Consider the following 21,549-nt stretch of genomic DNA (forward strand, 5'->3'; position numbering starts at 1 on the left):
CCTACAAATAGAGATAAAACTGAAAGCAAGATCAAAAAGAGAAATTACATTCAAAGGAGCATCCATAAGATTTACAGCAGACATGTCACAAGAAACTCTCAAGGCCAGAAGACAGTGGTGGGATATTGTGACAAGACTGAATGAATGGATGTTTCACCTAGAATACTGCATCCAGACCAACTCACATTCAGATTTGAAGGAAGGATACATAGCTTCATGGATAAGCAACAGCTCAGAAACATTACAGATGCAAAACCAGCCTTAAAGGAAAAACTGAAAGGTCTACTTTAAGACAAGACAGACCAACAGACACACTAAACTTATACACAAAGATGACATTAAACCCCATGACAATCATCTCCTTCAATGTCAATGGACTATATGCACCAGTTAAGAGAGACAGAGTGGTTAAATGGATCAAAAAGATGAATCCAACCTTCTGCTGCCTACAAGAAACACACCTGAATATTCAGAACAAACATAGACTCAAAATCAAAGGCTGGAGGAAAATCATCTGAGTAAACAACACTCTTAAAAAAGCTGGAGTGGCCATATTAATACCAGACGACACAAACTTTAGACTCAGAAAAGTTGTAAGGGACAAAGATGGACACTTTATACTAATCAAGGGATATGGGCAACAGGAAGAAATCACAATACTAAACATGTATTTAAACATGTATATAAACATGAGAGACCAGCAAAATATCTAATATAATTACTCATGCTCCCTCCCCCAACTGTGTTCCAAGGCTTTCAGCGCCTGCTGATGTAGGGGACCTTCCCCCGTCTCTGCCCCTCCACCAACCGGGTCTCCTCCAGCGCCTGCTGATGGTAGGGGACCTTCCCCCATCTCTGTCTCTCCCCTGACTGTGTCTCCGAGGCTTCCAAGGACCTCCTCCACCTCAGCCCCACCCCCAATCGCATTCCTGAGGCTTCTGGGCTGTCTCCGCCCCTGCCCCACCATGTCTCTGTGCCCCTGGCGCCGGATAGGAACTAAAGGTGGGAGGGGCTTCCAGCAGAGGCCTAAAGGGGGCGGAGCTCCGCTGACTTCCATATAGGGGAGGAGGGCAGGGAGCCAGGCTCAACAGCGCCCTCCACCATTGTGGCCAGGTGCGATCTGGACTGACTGGTAACAAGAGGAGGCAGCAACTAATCAAGCTCCGCTAGAGGGCACTCTAGAGGCCAAACCTCAGCCGGCCCACCCAACAGTCCCACCCAGAGCTGCAATCCAGAGAACGGACCCAGCCCCACACCACTGGAAGCAAAACCAAGCCGAAATCGAAAGACACTGCTCTCCAAGCCACACTAATAAATGCAAAAAAACATGGGTAGACTGTAGAGCACCCTAACAGCTGGAGATACTGAGAGAAGCCCAAGTAAGTTCCCAAGTCCATCAAAACACACAGATCCAAGGGATGAAGATTGAAGAGCAGCCATGAGAAAGGAAATGTAAGCCATGGTGAAGGAAATGAGAGAATCTCTATCCACCAAGTACAAGAAATCCATGGAGGAACAAATTAGTCAAATTAAAGAAGATCTGATAAAAAACATGAGAGACTCCATGCTAAAGGAATTAAAAGACACAGTTAAAAGCTATATGAGCAGAATCACAGAGTTGGAGAAGCACATAGAAGTACTCGAAGGAAAACTGCAAACCAAAAACGACCAGGAAACATACAAGGAAATAAGAGGCAAGGTACTGGGAGGAAAAGTCCAGTACTTAATGAAGATAAAAGAAATAACCTAAGAATTATAGGTATACCAGAAGGGGAGGAAATAGGGAAGGGGAAGAATAAGTAGTCAAGGAAGTAATAGCAATAAACTTTCCCACCTCTGGAAAGAAGCTTCAGTGCAAATCCAGGAAGTGAAAAGAGTCCCCAATAAAATAGACCCTAATAAACCAACACCAACACATATAGTAATCCAAATGGCAAAAAACAAAGAGAAAGATCAACTCCTCAAAGCAATAAGGGAAAAAACCCTCAAGTACAAAGAAAGGGACATAAGAATCAAACCAGATCTTCCATTTGAAATAATTCAAGCAAGAAGACAGTGGAATGAAATATTTAAACGACTAAATGAAAGAAATTTCCAGCCTAGGGTACAATACCCAGAAAAACTATCATTCTATGGGATGGTAGTCTAAAAACATTCTCAAACAAAAATGATCTTGCATTATTTGTGCATACAAAACAAATTCTAAATGACCTACTCAGAGACAAACTACACAATCCAAACCCCAAATTGTAACAACAACCACCCTACAAAACACAACTGCACAACAGCCCTCTCTGTCGATAATCTCCCTAAATGTTAATGGACTAAACTCTCCCATTCAAAGACACATAGTAGAGAAATGGATTAGAAAACATAAACCGGACTTCTGCTGCCTACAAGAAACATACTTACAAGTACAGGACAGGCATAGGCTTAGAATAAAAGGATGGGAATCAATCTTTAAGGCCAATGGAAAACAAAAAAGAGCAGGGACAGCCATTCTTATATCAGACTAAATTCCATTCAACCTCAAGAAAGTGATCAGAGACAAAGAGGGTCATTACATACTAATCAGGGGTACACTAGAACAAGAGGTACTAACCATGATCAATATTTATGCACCAAATGTAGAGTCAACAAAATATGTGAGGCATTTGCTCACTAATCTGGAGAAACACATGAAGGGAACGTGATAATAGTAGGAGACCTTAACACTCACCTATCACCACTGGGCAGATTCACCAAACAGAAAAATAGCAAAGAAATAAGAGCCCTAAATGAAAAATTAGAAGATCTAGGGTTAATAGACTTATATAGGGCCCTCCACCCCCAGAAAACAAAATACACATTCTTCTCAAGCCCTCATGGAACCTTCTCCAGAATAGACCATATCTTATATTGGTTATATCTAACCAATATAAGACCACAAGTGTAAGGATCATTAGAAGCACCCTATCAGATCACTATGCAACAGAGGTCAAAATTGACTGCAAGAAGAAGCAATGAAGAAAAACTAGTACCTGGAGATTAAACAACATGCTGCTCAATAACAGCTGGATCAAAGAGCAACTCAAGGAAGACATAAAAAGATTCCTTGAGATAAACGATAATGAAGAGACAACTTGTCAAAATTTGTGGGACACGGCAAAAGCAGTAATTAGGGGGAAACTCATAGCAATACAGGCCTATGTCAAGAAACAGGAAAATGACAAAATCAACAGTTTAAACAATCACCTCAAGGAATTGGAACAACAGCAGCAGAGAAATCCAACCACAACCAGAAGGCAAGAAATAATAAAAACCAGAGCAGAAATAAACAACATAGAAACTAAGAAAACAATACAAAAAAAATCAATGAGACCAGGAGTTGGTTTTTCGAAAAATAAACAAGATAGACAAACCACTGGCAAAACTCACCAAAAAAAGAGGGAAAAGACCCAAATCAGTACGTTCACAAATTAAAAGGAAGAGATTACAACAGAACCCCAATAAATACAATATATCATGAGATCATATTATGAACAACTATACTCAGTTAGGCTGGAGAACCCAGTAGAAATCGACAGATTCCTGGAAAAATACCATCTTCCGAGACTGGACAAGGAAGACCTAGAAAGCCTACACAGACCAATCACTTCAGAGGAAATTTAAGATGTAATTAAGAAACTCCCTAAGAATAAAAGTCCAGGCCCAGATGGATTTACAGGTGAATTCTATCAAACATTCCGAGAAGACTTACTACCACTTTTCCACAGGCTCTTCCAAACCATCAAAAAAACAGGACTCCTCCTCAACTGCTTTTATGAGGCTAATATCACACTCATTCCCAAAGATGGCAAAGACACCACAAAGAAAGAAAACTGCAGACCAATCTCACTAATGAACATAGATGCAAAGATACTCAACAAAATCCTAGCAAACCGAATCCAGCACTTCATCAAAAAGATCATACACCATGACCAAGTGGGGTTTATTCCAGGAATGAAAGGTTGGTTCAACCAACATGTATGTTGAACCAACATACGCAAATCAATCAACATCATACATCACATCAACAACAAGAAAGACAAAAACCACATGATCATATCAATTGACGCAGAGAAGGCATTTGACAAAATCCAACACCCTTTCATGTTGAAGACACTCAGTAAAATAGGGTTAGAAGGAACCTTCCTCAAGATAGCTACAGCTATCTATGTAAAGCCCAAAACCAACATTATCCTTAATGGCGAAAAACAAGAAGCATTTCCATTAAGGTCAGAAACTAAGCAAGGCTGTCCACTCTCTCCACTCTTTTTTTTTTTTTTAACACCATTTTTTTTATTTTAATTATGACAACAAAGATGCAAAGAAAGAGGACCGGGTAAAGTTACAGTGGAAGCCCAATCACCCATAAACAGAATTCTCGGTAGTCCCATCGATGATATCCCAGCCTTGAACTTTCAGCCAAAGAACATTAAGAAAAACAAAACTGAACCCCTGTACAATACAATTACTTTGTCCCTCAAATCCCCAGTTGTAGTACATACTATTTCTTAGCAGCACACAATATAATCTAAAGACATTAGACTTATGTAACTCCTTAAATATTGAGGGCAACGTACATTTCTCTAGTTCCATGCACATGCTAACTAGTTTAAGTTAACATCAAAAGTTTTAGTGGCTTGTTTTTCTTAAGAATTGGAGTCAAGGGAACATAGTGAAAAATGGAATTAAAGTGGCATTTGTTTGCATAGGCCCACCAAAACATAAGGGACATGGAAAGACAAATTATGGTCTAAATACAAGGAGACCTTACCCCTGAAGTTTCCTGGCACAGGACTGACTCTAGGCTCCAGGCAAATTAGTTTGTTCAATTCAAGTCATCGTCTGTAGTGGCAATACACCTCCATTCCTCACATAGTCTCTGTTGTTGGTATCATGCTTCTGTATTAAAGATCCTGGAGTCTGCATCTCCCTTATTGCAGTCGGGAAGGTGCAGAGCATCCTCTCGTTTCACCTCACACTTAAGGGGGACTAGAGAGAACCATGTCCTGTAGAGCAGGTCATTGTTGCTGTCAAGTCTTCTCAGTGTAAACGGAAGTCTCTTTTTAAGAGGTCGATGTCAGACCCTTGGTAGTGTCTTTCCTGGTAGAGGACTGCTTCCAGCTGTTGCTGTAAAAGACCTTGGATGTTTCGTAGTTAGCTTGCCTGGTTCCGGCGTGAATGGAGGATGCCCATTCTTCTGAAGCCTGTGCCAGGTCATTATATCAATGTTCAGGGTGTAAGGTACATTGTACTGAGATTCATTAGATAAGAACTTATCTGTATGTATGATATTTTCCCATTTTAATGTGTCTAGGCAAACAAGAATCAATGCCATGGGGCGTTATTGGTGCATCTAGGGGCACTAGGAACAAGACCAGCAATTTCCATGACATAGTTCAATCATAGGCATCAAACTGGGGGACAGTTCCACCAACAATCCTTACTGAACAGCTTACAAAGAAAAGACAAGATGAAAAGTGAATAGAAACATCCTGGTAGAAGACTATATAGAGTGTTACATCAGCTAAAGAAAATACCATTAAAATATTCAAAAGATATATGTGTTCAATTTTTGTCCTTCTAAATAGTTCTGGGATTTGTTACATATACTGTATGTCTTAGGTCAGAGATTAGAACTATGTGTTACTGAAGTTAAGAAGGGTAAATCTGGGGTACTGATGGTTCGAAGGAGCAAGTGTTCCGCCCCCGCGCGGTTTGCAAAATGTAGACTGGTATGAAATTACCAGTGACAGACTGAGTATAACTAAGCAGCTATCTGCCACCCACCAAATCAAACTCCACCCCCTAAGCCCCACCCTAGGCCTGTCCATGCCGGCTAAAAATCCTGCTCCGGGAAGGGAGGGAGACCCTCCCAAGCCCGGAGTTCAGGGATTTGCTCCCCACCCTAGGCCAGGGACCCGGCCCGGCCCAGCCTGGGAGTGGGGAAAACCCCGGGTGCCCCATCAGCTCCTCCCAGGAACCCACCTGGAGATCCGGAGGAATGGGGGAGAGGGGGCTCGGTTGACCCCGATCCCAGCCCCCTACCCTAGGCTGGACCATGCGGCCGCTGGCATATGGGGGGGCCCGCCAGCTGCCTGTCCATGCCGGCTAAAAATCCTGCTCCGGGAAGGGAGGGAGACCCTCCCAAGCCCGGAGTTCAGGGATTTGCTCCCCACCCTAGGCCAGGGACCCGGCCCGGCCCGGCCTGGGAGTGGGGAAAACCCCGGGTGCCCCATCAGCTCCTCCCAGGAACCCACCTGGAGATCCGGAGGAATGGGGGAGAGGGGGCTCGGTTGACCCCGATCCAAGCCCCCTACCCTAGGCTGACCATGCGGCCGCTGGCCTATGGGGGGGCCCGCCAGCTGCCTGTCCATGCCGGCTAAAAATCCTGCTCCAGGAAGGGAGGGAGACCCTCCCAAGCCCGGAGTTCAGGGATTTGCTCCCCACCCTAGGCCAGGGACCCGGCCCGGCCCGACCTTGGGAGTGGGGAAAACCCCGGGTGCCCCATCAGCTCCTCCCAGGAACCCACCTGGAGATCCGGAGGAATAGACTCTCTCCACTCTTATTCAATATAATCTTAGAAGTCCTAGCAATAGTTAACCCGCAAGAGAAGGGAATCAAAGGAATCCAAATTGGGAAAGAGGAACTCAAACTATCTCTCTTTGCAGATGATATGATGATATACATCGAAAACCCTAAAGAGTCCACAGTAAAACTCCTAGAAACAATTAACCAATACAGCAAAGTGGCTGGCTACAGAGTCAATACACAAAATACAGTAGCGCTTCTCTATACAAATATTGAAGCTGAAGAGAGAGAGATTAAAAATGCAATTCCTTTCTTCTGAGGAAACTGAGGACCTGAAGGAAGCCCTGTCCTGTGCTTCTCTGTCTTTCCTGAATTCTTGAAGCTCTCCTCAGAGCCCTGGGAAGCAAACCCCAAAAAAACTACATTCTGAAGCTAAACAGTGAGTAAATGAGTGAGTAAGAAATGGCTGGCTGTGGGGGTTGCCAGGCAGAGTGCTGATTGCTCTACCTGCAGTCTCCGCCCTGCTGTGCTTCTTCTGAGGAAACTGAGGACCTGAAGGGAGCCCTGTCCTGTGCTTCTTTGTCTTTCCTGAATTCTTGAAGCTCTCCTCAGAGTCCGGGGAAGCGAACCCCAAAAATACTGCATTCTGAAGCTGCCCAGCGAGCGAGTGAAAACTACGCCTGCCCAGTGGGGCCCAACTGTGAAAAACTGTGAGTGCTGCCTGTGTGTGTCTGCCTAATATCCTGTTCCGTGAACCTCTTGGGAGTGGGCCAAAAAGAGGCGCCAGCAGAGCACTTTGGCTCCGCTTCGCTACGCAGCAGTGCACTCTTTCTAAGAAAAGAACACCATCGCAACAAGAAGAAAAAATCACACTAAGAACTGTGCTGGATCACAGAAGCAAGCAAGCATTTCTCTCCAGACTGTCTTCTCTGCTGCATGCTCGGGCCTAAGATTTGATCCTGTGTGAGGCTTCAGCCATGGAGGACTCCCCTCCCTTAGAGGCAAGTCGGCCCATCCAGAAAGAGCGGAGCCAGAGGAGTGTGTTGCCTGAATCATATACCCAATGAATACCACCACAACATGTAGAAAAACCCACAATACAAGTGTGACAATGGGGAAACAACGCAGGCCAGCATTAGACATAGAGAATGAAGATGACAATTCTGATGACCAGATAATGACCAAACAACTAATCAATCTCTCAGATAAGGACTTTAGACTAGCAATATGGAAGATCCTCAACGAACTCAAAGAAACCATGGATCGAGTTGAACAGAATACTAATAAGAACCAAGAAAATATGAAGACAGAAATCACAAAACTCGAAACTGAAATAACATGTCAACTAACAGGCCTGAAAAAGTCAGTAAATGAAGTGAATGACAAAATAGAAAAGCTCTGGGACAGGGTATCAGAAGCTGAGAATAGACTTGGTGCTGTGGAAGATGAGATACATAACAATTCCATACAGCAGGAGAGATTGGAAAAAAAACTTAAAGCAAATGAACAGAAAATGGAAAAATTAGTCAAAGAATGGGAACAGATGAAAATAGAAGTCTATGATAAGATCAACAGAAACAAGTTAAGAATCATTGGAGTCCCAGAGACCCAGGAAGAAAATTTCCAGGAAGAATCAATGGTCAAGAACATCATTAAAGAGAAACTTCCAGAGCTAAAGAATATATGTGATCAAATCCTGCATGCTCGAAGAGTACCAACCAAAAGAGACCCAAGAAAAACCACCCCAAGACACATCCTAGTCACAATGACAAATCCCACAGATAGAGACAAAATTCTGAAAACAGCAAGATCAAAAGGGGAAATTACGTTCAAGTAAGCATCCTTGAGATTTACAGCAGACCTGTCACCAGAAACACTCAAGGCCAGAAAGCAGTGGTGGGATGTTGTGACAAGACTGAATGAAATGAATGCTTCACCTAGAATACTGTACCCAGCAAAACTCAATTTCCAGTTTGATGGAAGAAAACATGGTTTCACAGACAAAAAAAAGCTCAGAAACTTTACAGACTCAAAACCAGTTTTAAGAGAACTGAAAGACCTAATTTAAGTCAAATCTAACCAAAAGACACACCAAATTTCGATATGAAGATGGCAATAATCCCCAGGACAATTCTTTCTCTCAATGTCAATGGACTAAATGCACCAGTTAAGAGACACAGAGTGGCTAAATGGATCAAAAAACTCAATCCAACCTTCTGCTGCCTACAAGAAATGCACCTGAATAGTCAAAACAAACATAGACTCAAAATAAAAGGCTGGAGAAAAATTATCCAAGCAAACAACACCCATAAAAAAGCTGGAGTGGCCATACTAATATCAGATAATGCAAACTTTATACTCAGGAAGGTTGTAAGAACAAAGATGGACATTTTATATTAATCAAGGGGTATGTAGAACAGGAAGAAATAACTCTCCTAAACATATATGCACCAAATGAGGGGCAAGCAAAATATTTAATACAACTCTTGACAAATCTGAAAAATAATATCAGTAACAACACAATAATTGTGGGGGACCTCAACACTGCTTTGTCAACACTGGATAGGTGAGCCAGACTGAAACCCAACAAGAATATACTAGACCTGAGGAGAGAAATGGAAGAAAGAGGCCTAGTGGATACATATAGGACACTCCATCCCCAGAAACCTGGATACACATTTTTCTCCAATGTACATGGGACATTCTCCAGGATAAACTACATGCTAGCACATAAAACATACCTCCATAATATCAAGAGGAGAGGAATTTTGCAGACTACCTTCACTGACCACAAGGCTCTGAAATTATTTGTGAATTCCAAAGTTACTCAGAAGAAACACTTTAACACCTGGAAGTTAAACAGCCTCATGCTCAATAACCAGTGGGTCCGAGATGAAATCAAGGAGGAAATCAAAAGGTTCCTGGAAACAAATGACAATAAAGACACAAACTATCAGAACTTATGGGACACAGCAAAAGCAGTACTGAGAGGAAAATTTATAGCTTTGCAAGCACACATCAGGAAGGAAGAAGGAGCTTAGCTGAGTAGCTTAATGACACAGCTAATAGAACTAGAAAGTGCTCAACAAAGGGACCCAAAAATAGGGAGACAGAAAGAAATAACAAAGCTGAGAGCAGAAATCAACGAAGTGGAAACCCAAAAAAACAATCCGAAAGATCAACGAAAGCAGCAGTTGGTTCTTTGAAAAAATAAACAAGATTGATAGACCACTGGCAAACCTAACAAAGAAAGAGAGATAGAGAGAAACTTGATAACTCATATTAGGAATAAAAAAGGAGAGATTCTACTGATATGACAGAGATTCAAAGGGTAATCAGAAACTACTTTGAGAAACTCTACTCCACTAAAAATGAGAACCTGGAAGAAATGGATAAATTCTTGGACTCTTATAATCTTCCACGGTTGAAGGAAGAGGACGTAGCATATCTAAACACCCCCATCACCATTGATAAAATTAAAACGGTAATCAAATGTCTGCCCAAAAACAAAAGCCCAGGCCCAGATGGATTCACTAATGAATTCTTTCTAACTTTCCAAGAGGAAAGACTCTTTCATAAAATTGAACAAACGGAAACACTTCCAAATAGCTTTTATGAAGCCAACATCACCTTGATACCTAAACCAGACAGAGATGCTATGAAAAAAGAAAATTACAGACCAATATCGCTAATTAATGCAGATGCAAAGATCCTCAACAAAATCCTGGCAAATAGGATTCAATGCCTCATTAAGAAGATCATCCACTGTGATCAAGTAGGATTCATCCCAGGAATGCAAGGATGGTTTAACATCCGTAAATCTATCAACATAATACACAACATCAACAAGAAGAAAAATAAAAACCACATGATCATATCAATAGATGCAGAGAAAGCATTTGATAAGGTCCAACACCCATTCTTGATTAAAACTCTCAGCAAGATGGGAATGGTAGGAACCTTTCTCAATATAGTTAAGGCCATCTACCACAAGCCAGTGGCAAATATTTTCCTCAATGGAGAAAAACTAAAAGCTTTCCCTCTAAATTCTGGCACAAGACAAGGCTGTCCTCTCTCACCACTCCTATTCAACATAGCACTGGAAGTACTTGCTATAGCGATTAGGCAAGAAAAAGATATCAAGGGAATCCAGATAGGAAAGGAAGAAGTCAAGCTCTCACTGTTTGCAGATGACATGGTACTCTACTAAGAAAACCCTAAAAACTCTACCAAAAAGCTTCTAGAAACAATAGACTCATATAGCAAGGTGGCAGGTTACAAAACTAACACACGAAAATCAATGGCCTTTCTATACGCCAATAGTAATAAGGAAGAAATGGACATTAAGAAAACAACCCCATTCACAATAGTGTCACACAAACTCAAATATCTTGGAATCAGCTTAACTAAAAATGTGAAGGACCTATACAAAGAAAACTATAAAACTCTGCTCCAAGAAATAAGAGAGGACACGCGAAAATGGAAACACATACCCTGCTCATGGATTAGCAGGATTAACATAATCAAAATGGCAATACTCCCCAAGGCATTATACAGATTTAATGCGATCCCTCTAAAGATACCCATGACATTCTTCAAAGAAGTGGATCAGGCACTTTTGAAATTCGTTTGGAACAATAAACACCCTTGAATAGCTAAAGCAATCATTGGGAAAAAGAATATGGGAGAAATTACTTTCCCCAACTTTAAACTTTACTACAAAGCAATAGTTATCAAAACAGCATGGTATTGGAATAAGCACAGGCCCTCAGATCAATGGAATAGGCTTGAATAGTCAGAAAATGTTCCCCAGACATACAATCACCTAATTTTTGATAAAGAATCAAGAAATCCTAAATGGAGCAGGGAAAGCCTCTTCAACAAGTGGTGTTGGCACAACTGGGTAGCCACTTGCAAAAAATTGAACTTAGACCCCCAGCTAACATCATGTATGAAGGTAAAATCCAAATGGATTAAAGACCTCGATATCAGACCCAAAACCATAAGATATATAGAACAACACATAGGCAAAACTCTCCAGGACATTGAGACTACAGGCATCTTCAAGGAGGAAACTGCACTCTCCAAGCAAGTGAAAGCAGAGATTAACAGATGGGAATATATTAAGCTGAGAAGCTTCTGCACCTCAAAGGAAATAGTGCCCAGGATACAAGAGCCCCCCACTGAGTGGGAGAAACTATTCACCCAATACCCATCAGATAAGGGGCTAATCTCCAAAATATACAAGGCACTGACAGAAATTTACAAGAAAAAAAAACATCTAATCCCATCAAAAATGGGGAGAAAAAATGAACAGACACTTTGACAAAGAAGAAATACAAATGGCCAAAAGACACATGAAAAAATGCTCCACATCACTAATCATCAGGGAGATGCAAATCAAAAAAATGATGAGATATCAACTCACACCACAGAGAATGGCACCCATCACAAAGAATGAGAAAAAGCAGTGTTGGCGGGGATGTGGAGAGAAAGGAACTCTTATCCACTGCTGGTGGGAATGCCATCTAGTACAACCTTTATGGAAATCAATATGGAGATTCCTCCAAAAACTGAAAGTTGAGCTCCCATACAATCCAGCTATACCACTCCTAGGAATATACCCTAGGAACACAAAAATACAATACAAAAACCCCTTCCTTACACCTATATTCATTGCAGCACTATTTACCATAGCAAGACTCTGGAAACAACCAAGATGCCCTTCAACAGACGAATGGCTAAAGAAACTGTGGTACATATACACAATGGAATATTATGCAGCTGTCAGGAGAGATGAAGTCATGAAATTTTCCTATACATGGATGTACACGGAATTTATTATGCTGAGTGAAATAAGTCAGAGAGAGAGAGAAAAACGCAGAATGGTCTCACTCATCTATGGGTTTTAAGAAAAATGAAAGACATTCTTGCAATAATAATTTTCAGGCACAAAAGGGAAAAGAGCTGAAAGTTCCGGCTCATGTCAGGAAGCTCACCACAAAGAGTGATGAGTTTAGTTAGAGAAATAACTACATTTTAAACTGTTCTAATATTGAGAATGTATGAGGGAAATGGAGAGCCTGTTTAGAGTACAGGCGGGGGTCGGGTGGGAAGGAGGGAGATTTGGGACATTGGTGATGGGATTGTTGCACTGGTGATGGGTTGTGTTCTTTACATGACTGAAACCCAAACACAATCATGTGTGTAATCAATGTGTTCAAATAAAAAAATAAATAAATAAAATAATTTACTTAAAAATACAATTCCATTTAAAATAGTATCAAAAAATATTAGGTACCTAGGAATCAACCTTGCAAGGGAAGTGAAGGACCTATACCAGGGAAACTTCAAAACATTTCAGAAAGAAATTGAAGAGGATCTAAGGAAATGTAAGAACATCCCATGCTCATGGGTAGGTACTATCAACATAGTGAAAATGACTATACTACCCAAACTACTATATAGATTTAATGCAATTCCTATCCAAATTCAGACATCATTCTTTAAAGAATTAGATCAATGAATCACAAAATTCATATGGAACCACAAAAGACCCAGGATAGCCAAACACATAGTGAAAAACAAGAAGTTGGGTGGCATCTCTTTTTCTAACCTGCAACTATACTATAAAGCTGTAGTGATCAAAATAGCATGGTACTGGAACAAAGACAGGACCTCAGACCAGTGGATCAGAACAGAATTCCCAGGCATAAAGCCCCAGATATACAGCCAACTAATATTTGACAAAAGAGCCAAGAACTTGAAATGGAACAAAGAAAGTCTTCAACAAATGGTGTTGGTACAACTTCAAAACCACATGTAAGAAATTGAAAATTGACCCATACCTCACTCCTTATACAAAAGTCAACTCGAAATGGATCAAAGACCTTGAAATCAGACCCAAATCTATAAAGTTTATTGAGAATAAAATAGGCAGAACACTCAAAGACCAATATATCAAAAAGGTCTTCGAGGATGGAGCACCAATGGCAAGAACTTTAGCATCAAACATGAACAAATGGGACTACATCAAACTAAAAATCTTCTGCAAGGCAAAAGAAACTCTACTTAACACAAGAAGACAGTTAACTGAATGGGGAAAATATTTTTGCACTCAACATGTCAGATAAAGTGTTGATATCCAGAATATACAAAGCACTCAGAAAGCTGAGCCCCCCAAAACCAAATAAAGCCATAAAAATGGGGATATGAAATGAATAGAAACTTCTCTGAGGAAGACCGAGGGATGGCCAACAAACACATAAAAACATGCTCACCTTCACTCATCATTAGGGAAATCCAAATCAAGACAACAATGAGGTACCACTTTACACCAGTGAGGATGGCTCACATTAAAAATAATGAAAACAATCTCTTTTGGCGGGGTTGTGGTATCAAAGGCACTTTCATCCACTGCTGGTGGGAATGCCCCCTAGTCCAAAACCTATGGAGAACAGTCTGAAGAGTGCTAAAGGAACTCAGAACTGAGCTGCCATTTGATCCAGCAATTGCTCTCCTAGATATCTATCCCCAAGTCGGAAGGACATTCATCCCAAAGTATGTGTGCACCCCACTATTTATTACAGCACTCACTATAATAGCCAAGTCTTGGAACCAACCTCGATGTCCAACTACAGATCAGTGGATCATTAAGATGTGGTATCTATACACAATGGAATACTACATGGCAGTCAGAAATGATACAATCACAGACTTTGCTGCAACGTGGCTGGACCTAAAACATATTATGTTAAATGAAGCAAGCCAGAATATGAAAGATAAAAACAGAATGGTAGCACTATTCTGAAGTACCTTGATTAGGCACCAGATATATAATGAAAACCCCACGATTAAATAACAGGGTGTAACAGGATAGAAACCTCAAACACTGTAATAATCACCATATACTGGGAAGTAGAGCCCAAAACAAAGGGAAGAAAAAACAACACGAAGCCCGACTACACATTATATCATAAAGTGTGGGGAGCCTAGCTGACGAAACCTAGAACAAGGACACTTCAGTAATCCCTAATCTTGTCACCCACGTGACCAAAGGCGCCCATGCCCTGAGAACAAAGGAAATAGACAAATACAAAGCAGCCCAATACATCCAGCCAGAAAGAAAAATATAGAGCAACTTGCCTTTGTATTAGCAAAAGATTATTATGATTACAGCTGATGTTTTATTTATGCTTGCTGAGTAAAATTTATAAGACTCTGTTTGGATCTTGTGCTTTCAATATAAACTCTTTTAGTATAAACATGTGCTTAGGTCTACCTCTTTGCCCCTCCCTATTACCTGCCCCAGCTTATGCTAATGAATGCTTGCAATTGTAATTGGTGGAGAACCCGTAACACCCTCTGACGTATTTCAGCCCTTAAAAGCTGATCACCCGACAATAAACTCCCCTTTTTGAACAGCATGTGTTGTCTTGAGGACTTTTCTTACTAACTTCTCAAGTTTTTCTTCACAGGTTGGTTCTGCTCGGGCAAACCCACGAATAACTAGCAACCTTCATTTCCACACCCCCGCGGGTTGCAATAAAGAAAGCAGCAATAGCAGAAACAGCAGTGTAGAGAGAACAGATATGTAATTATCATTTTACTACAAAGGCCCATAATAATTTACTAGAAATCTTATATAGGTAAAGATTATGATGAGAAATTATTGACTCCAGTGGAAACATTTCAAAACATTATGGTTGAATGCCTTAACCTTACCACATTTAAAATAACTTCTCAGTTTTTCTGCCCATAGGGGTTCCTGGATACAAAGGGTGACCATCCTACGGTGGTACGTCAGTGCTGAGTCACACGAGGCACCATACTCAGCTTGCATCATGAAAATGTTCGGATATAACTTTTTAACATACCCTTTATCTCTAGATTATGTATTCTTTTAGGACCTGAAGTGCATGACCAGCCAGATCACCAAAGCAACAACCATGACCTACAGATTTTTACTACAGGGCCTAAGCATCGAACACGTTCAAGCAAACTAACATGCCCTTGCTCTTTTACCCTCTCTTCTCATTACTTCATATTTTTGTTGGTGGTGTTGTTTAATTGTTGGTTTGTTTTTGTTCTGTTTTGTTTTCCCTTTTCTCTCTTCTTGTCTCCCTCTTCTCCTACCTTCTCCTCATTACCATCAATTCAATTCATGTCAAATAAAAACCACATGGTTACCTCCTCTATAGGAAAGGAAAGAAATCTTATATATAGAATGCTCTGGACAATACTGCAAAGGGTAAACACCTATATAGATAGACCTCACTAACACAATGGTTAGTACTCGAGGCACGAAACCTATACATATCCAAAAGTTGATCTGTTAGTTTCCTTTTCTTACAAGTACTATACCTACCTATCTTTCTGTACTCAGCTTATCTCTTGCTCTCCCCACCTCTCTACATTAATATATACCTAAGCTAACTTCTATATGTTTATATGGGGGCAGGAGCACACAGAGATAGGAATCCTCCTTAAGAGACAAACCTAAATCACAAACAATCCATACCTATACTTTATATAACCCCTCCCATGTACTGTCCCCTCCCCCCCCAGAAACCTGACTATCCCTTCACCCCTTAATCCAATCCCTGATATCACCACCATGTTATAACTCTTCACCCTCAGATCTTAACCCATTAGACATCAAGACCAACTTCCTACACCAAGGAACCAGTACCCAGTTCCCAAGTGAAGAGGCACCTACTCAAACTCACACCTCGTTCCATGCAAGAAAATACAACCAACACCCTGACTGACTTATGCAGTGTGGCCCTCCTAATCACCTCTCCCTATTGTGGACTGTGGCTTAATACAGGATTGGCTCCAAAAGGACTCCCATTGCAAGAACTCTACCCAAGACCTCCCTGCATGGAGCCCATAAGTCACGAGGAAATCTCAAAAGACAATGGGGAAGCCTATACTATCATCATAAGTATAGACCTATATAATACTACCTCTTATACTGTTTCTTCCCAAATGTAAAGTAATCTCCTGTATCACTTTCTTCCTTTTTCTTTGTTTGTTTTTTTTCTTTTTCCCCCCCTTGTTCGTTTTTTTTTATTATTTGTTTTGTTCTACTTTTTGTTTTTTGATTTGATTTCTTTTGGGTCACAGCTGGTGGCGCTCGGAGGGTGTTCCTGGCTCTGCGCTCGGAAGTTGCCCCTGGTGGGCATGGGGGACCATGTGGGATGCCGGGATGTGAACCACTGTCCTTCTGCAGGAAGGACAGACACCTTTCCTCCATGCTATCCCTCCTGGCCCCACTATATTCCTGTCCTTTATTTAATCCTTTTATTTTCTTTTAAGAAACTCTTTTTTCTTTAGATATGTCTGAGCATATATATTTTTAGTTTCTGTCATGGGTCTGTTTTCTTCTCTCTCCACCCCCAAATTCACCAGCAATATAATGTAGCACCACTTCTTCCTGCAAAGGCATATTAAAAATAGGGGAAATTTTACGTGTAAAAACAAGCTCTATCTACTAGGGATAAGAACTTATACTTTTTTACAACACAGGGACATCTCCCACCCTGAATGTATGTCATGGGGAACCAACCTAGACTCCAGGGAAATAGGCACCGACCGTCCAGCCTTGACTCCTGGATCCCAGACAGAAGCGACAGAGTTCTCCACAACAGCTCCAGGAACCAAGTCGCCTCCAGGGCATTCATAATGCTGCTCTGACGCCAGCATATGCCAGTTCTAAATTGATAACCTGACAAAGAGGAAATGGGAACAACTAGATCTAAGAGCAAGTTATCCTTCCTCACCAGCCAACCATAAGACAAAATCAGAAGACATGTCACCCTTTGATCTGTGCAAAAACCAAGATTGCTATAGACAGATGACTGGTTGTTACAACCAGGACTAGAGGGTACGCATCCCGGGACCACCACCACCAACAACAACAAAAAGCTCTAACCTAGCTTTTGGTCTACAATCTGTTCAACAAACAAGATCTCCAATTCCAGAGGTCTGACTGAGACAACCGCAAGTGAACGGGTCTTCCAGAAACATAACGAAAGACTCTGTCCCAGGCTCCATCCTAGGAGCAACATAATGACCAAGAACATCAACTACAGAAGATGAATTAAAACAATACGGAAGAAGCAGAACTGCTAGAACCACAAAGAAAGCCTTCATCATTAGCTCCATTCCTTGAGCTGCACAGTCACCAAGATCTCTAGATACAGAGGACTGATTTTACCATCCATGACGAAGCAGAAGTCTTCCATACACCACAAAAGCACCGAGGGGAGAGTAAATGATCATGAAAGGAATCTAGAGTTAATCCCATGATAATATACTTCAGGGATGGAGAAACCCTGTATTTCCTAGGCCAAGGGAATTCCCTCTATAATATCCCCAATAGTTACTGTGCCTATGCAGGGGGAAAAAGAAAAAAAAGGAAAATAACCATTTTCCACATATATATTTATTGATTGATTGGGTTTTTTTTGATGTCCTTATTTTGATGTAGATATTGAAGTTGATGTCTCCTTTTTTATTTTATATTATTTTGTCTTATCTTTCTCTTTCTTTTTGCACTCCAGCATGATTTGAATTCAGAACCGAGACTATTGTGTGGTGTTTCTCTTTATTGCTGTAGGGCTCGCTGGATATTTAATTTTTTTTTTTGATTTTTTGGGCCACACCCGGTAATGCTCAGGGGTTACTCCTAGCTATGTGCTCAGAAGTTGCTCCTGGCTTGGGGGACCATATGGGACACCGGGGGATCGAACCGCGGTCCGTCCAAGGCTAGTGCAGGCAAGGCAGGCACCTTACCTTTAGCGCCACTGCCGGCCCCTGGATATTTAATTTGACATTTATTTTTGTACTGCTATGGTGTTTCAATTACCTTTTTCAAGTCCTCTCTCAAACATAGGTTGATAGCCACTAGAAGGACTTCGCCCATTTCAGCATATTTTTATTATTATTTAAAATTTTTTTTTGCTTAATCTTTACCCGATTCTATTGCTTTTCTTTCCCTCAAACAAAACCACATAACTCAATTTATCTAGCTTAGCCTCTCAAATAGAGGGAGAAACAAGGGAGGGCACCAGGACCAAACAGTTGTATGATCACTGATAGTAAGCTGGACAAAGAGGGGACCACCTACTCTAGCAGCCTGGGGGGGTGATAGTGGGGGATATGGGTTGCAGAAAGGGAACGGGGAAGGGGGGAGGACAAATTTGGTGGTGGGTATTCCCCTGATTCAATGTTAATATGTACCTAAAATACTAATGTGAAAGATATGTAAGCCACTATGATAAAAATAAAAATTAAAAAAAAATAATTACTGACAAATTTGAAAGAGGATATCTATAATAACACAATAATTATGGGAGACCTCAACACGGCCCTGTCAACACTTGATATAGTGCATATCACTTTACCTCGTTTTAACATCTAGTTATTGTCCAAAGTGATCATTTCCAACTATCAATGTCATAGTGGTTCCTTTTCCGTCCTAACTGCACTCCCTCCACCTTCTTCTGGCTAGCTTACTGGTCCATGTTTCTATTGTCATTGGGTATTATTCTCATTTAATGTGAGATTTGTTTTATTTTGCAAATGAGTGCAATGATTCTCTGCCTGTCCCTCTCCCTCTGATTCATTTCAAACAGCATGATATTCTCCTGTCTGTTTATGTAAGTAAATTTTATGACTTCATTTTCCCTAACGACTGTGTATTATTCCTTTGTGTATTATCTACCATAGCTTCTCTTTCCACTCATCTGTTCTAGGGCATTTGGGTTGTGACTCATGCTACAATGAACATAGGAATACAGATGCCTTTACTGCATTGTATTTTTGAGACGGTTGAGTATTCCCAGAATTGATATTGCTGGCTTGTATGGAAGATGAATTTCTAGTTTTGTGAGGACTGTATATAACTTTAGGATTTATTTAAACAATATTTTATTTTAGAAAGCCTTATTACTTCCTCAAAAGGCTGGACCAGTCGACATATCCACCAGCAGTGAATGAGAGTTCATTTTTTCCCACGTCTGCATCAGCACTGGTTGTTCTTGTTCTTTTTGATGTGTGCAGTCTCTGTATACCACAACTTCTTGATCTAGTTATCCATATTAGAGCATGTGGGAAGAGTCTTCCTTAGAGCCTTAGAAGAAAACAAGACTTTGCCAATACTGAATTTTAGCTTTCTGGCATCTAGAATCCTAAGACAATATTTCTGTTGTTTTAGGATAAGTCTGTGTCAAATTGTTACAGAGGTTCTGGGAAACAAGCACAATCACAAATTATGTTTCTCTTTTATTTGTTAGTTTTGTGCACTATTCTAATATTATTTTTGTTCACTGTTTTGTATTGGGGCTATACCAAGGGTCTTCAGAACTTACTCCTGACTTCATGATCAGAAAGCACTCTGGCAGGGCTCAGGGAATCATACGGGTTATTGGGTATTGAATCTGGGTCAGTCGCTTGTGGGTCAAGCTCACTCACTACTCATTGTACAATCTTTCCAGTCCACTCATGTTACTTAGTACAACACAAGATTCTTTATTGGAAGCAAGAAGTAAATAAACAAAAACTTTCTTTCTCTTCAAAATAAAGCCCCAACAATTTCTGAAGATATGGATGACATACAGAAGTTTAGGAATAAAGCTGGAAAAAAATGGATATAAGGTAGTTGGAACCTAGGAGTCAGGAATCCAAATCAGCACCCAGATTCACTCTGGTAGCCCAGCATTGACACAGACATGGGAACTTAAACTAGAGTTTTCTGCTTTATATTTGAATATTTAAGTCAATTATTCATATTTTTACTCTGATTATATAGTAAGTACCTTTAAAAGTTAAAAAAAAATCAGTGTTTTCCCCTCTTATTTTGGTGGGCCTATGCAAACAACAATTGCCACTCTAACACCATTTTTACTGTGATCCTTTGACTCTAATCCTTAAAATTTGAGGTTAACTTAAGCTAATATGCATGTACATGGAAATGTAAAAAATACTATGCCTCTAATGTTTAAGGAGTTACGTAAGTTTTATGGCTTTAGATTGCCTTGTGTGCTGTTAAGAAATATTATAATGTGTTATGGGGACTTGAGGGACAAAGTAATTGTACATGGATTCTGTTTTATTTATCTTAATGTTCTTTGGCTGAAAGTTCAAAGTTAAGATATCAGCAAGGGGACTTCTTCTGAGAATTATGTTATGGGTGATTGTCCTTCCACTGTATCTTTACCTTGTCCTCTTTCTTTGCATCTTTGTTCTCATAATTAAAAATAAAAAATTAAAAAAAATCAGTGTTTTCATAATTATGACCATTGAACACAAATTTTGACTATCCAAAAAATTCTCCTCTATTTCCTGTATGAAAGTTTGTTTTCATATGTTATATGATTAACAATAGTTTTTCTTACCACTGTTTTTCTTGGTTTCTAATTCAACCCTATAGTTTTGGCATTCTCTTGTCCTACTTTGGATATGTAATGCTTAGATCAGTTACGAAACTACATTACTTTCCAAATGAATTCATCTTGAACTGCCTGTGGTAAACCAACTATATCCTACAACTATGTTTTTTCTTTTTGTCTAATTCTTTCAGTTTACTGAAATATAGTGCTAAAGATGTGAAAGAATGCTTTTTTCTTTTTTGTTTTGTTTTAGGGCCAAACTTAGTAGCAGGGATCATTCCTGGTGGGCTTCACAAAACCCTATGGAGTATGAGGTATGCAAGGCATGGGCCCAACCCATGCTTTCCCCCCTCTGACCCAAGAATGTGTTTTTAATAGTCTGTATTAAAATTTCTACTACAGAGGCCAGAGCAATAGCACAGTGATAAGGCGTTTGCCTTGCACGTGGCCAACACATGAGGAACCCTGGTTTGAATCCAGGCATCCCATATGGTCCCCCGAGCCTGCCAAGATCAACTTCTGAGCACAGAGCCAGGAGTAACTCCTGAGCATGGTCAGGTATGACCCAAACCCCCCCCAAATTTCTAATACAGATTTT

The sequence above is a fragment of the Suncus etruscus genome, chromosome 16, assembly GCF_024139225.1.
Source record: "Suncus etruscus isolate mSunEtr1 chromosome 16, mSunEtr1.pri.cur, whole genome shotgun sequence".
NCBI classification, from domain to species: domain Eukaryota; kingdom Metazoa; phylum Chordata; class Mammalia; order Eulipotyphla; family Soricidae; genus Suncus; species Suncus etruscus.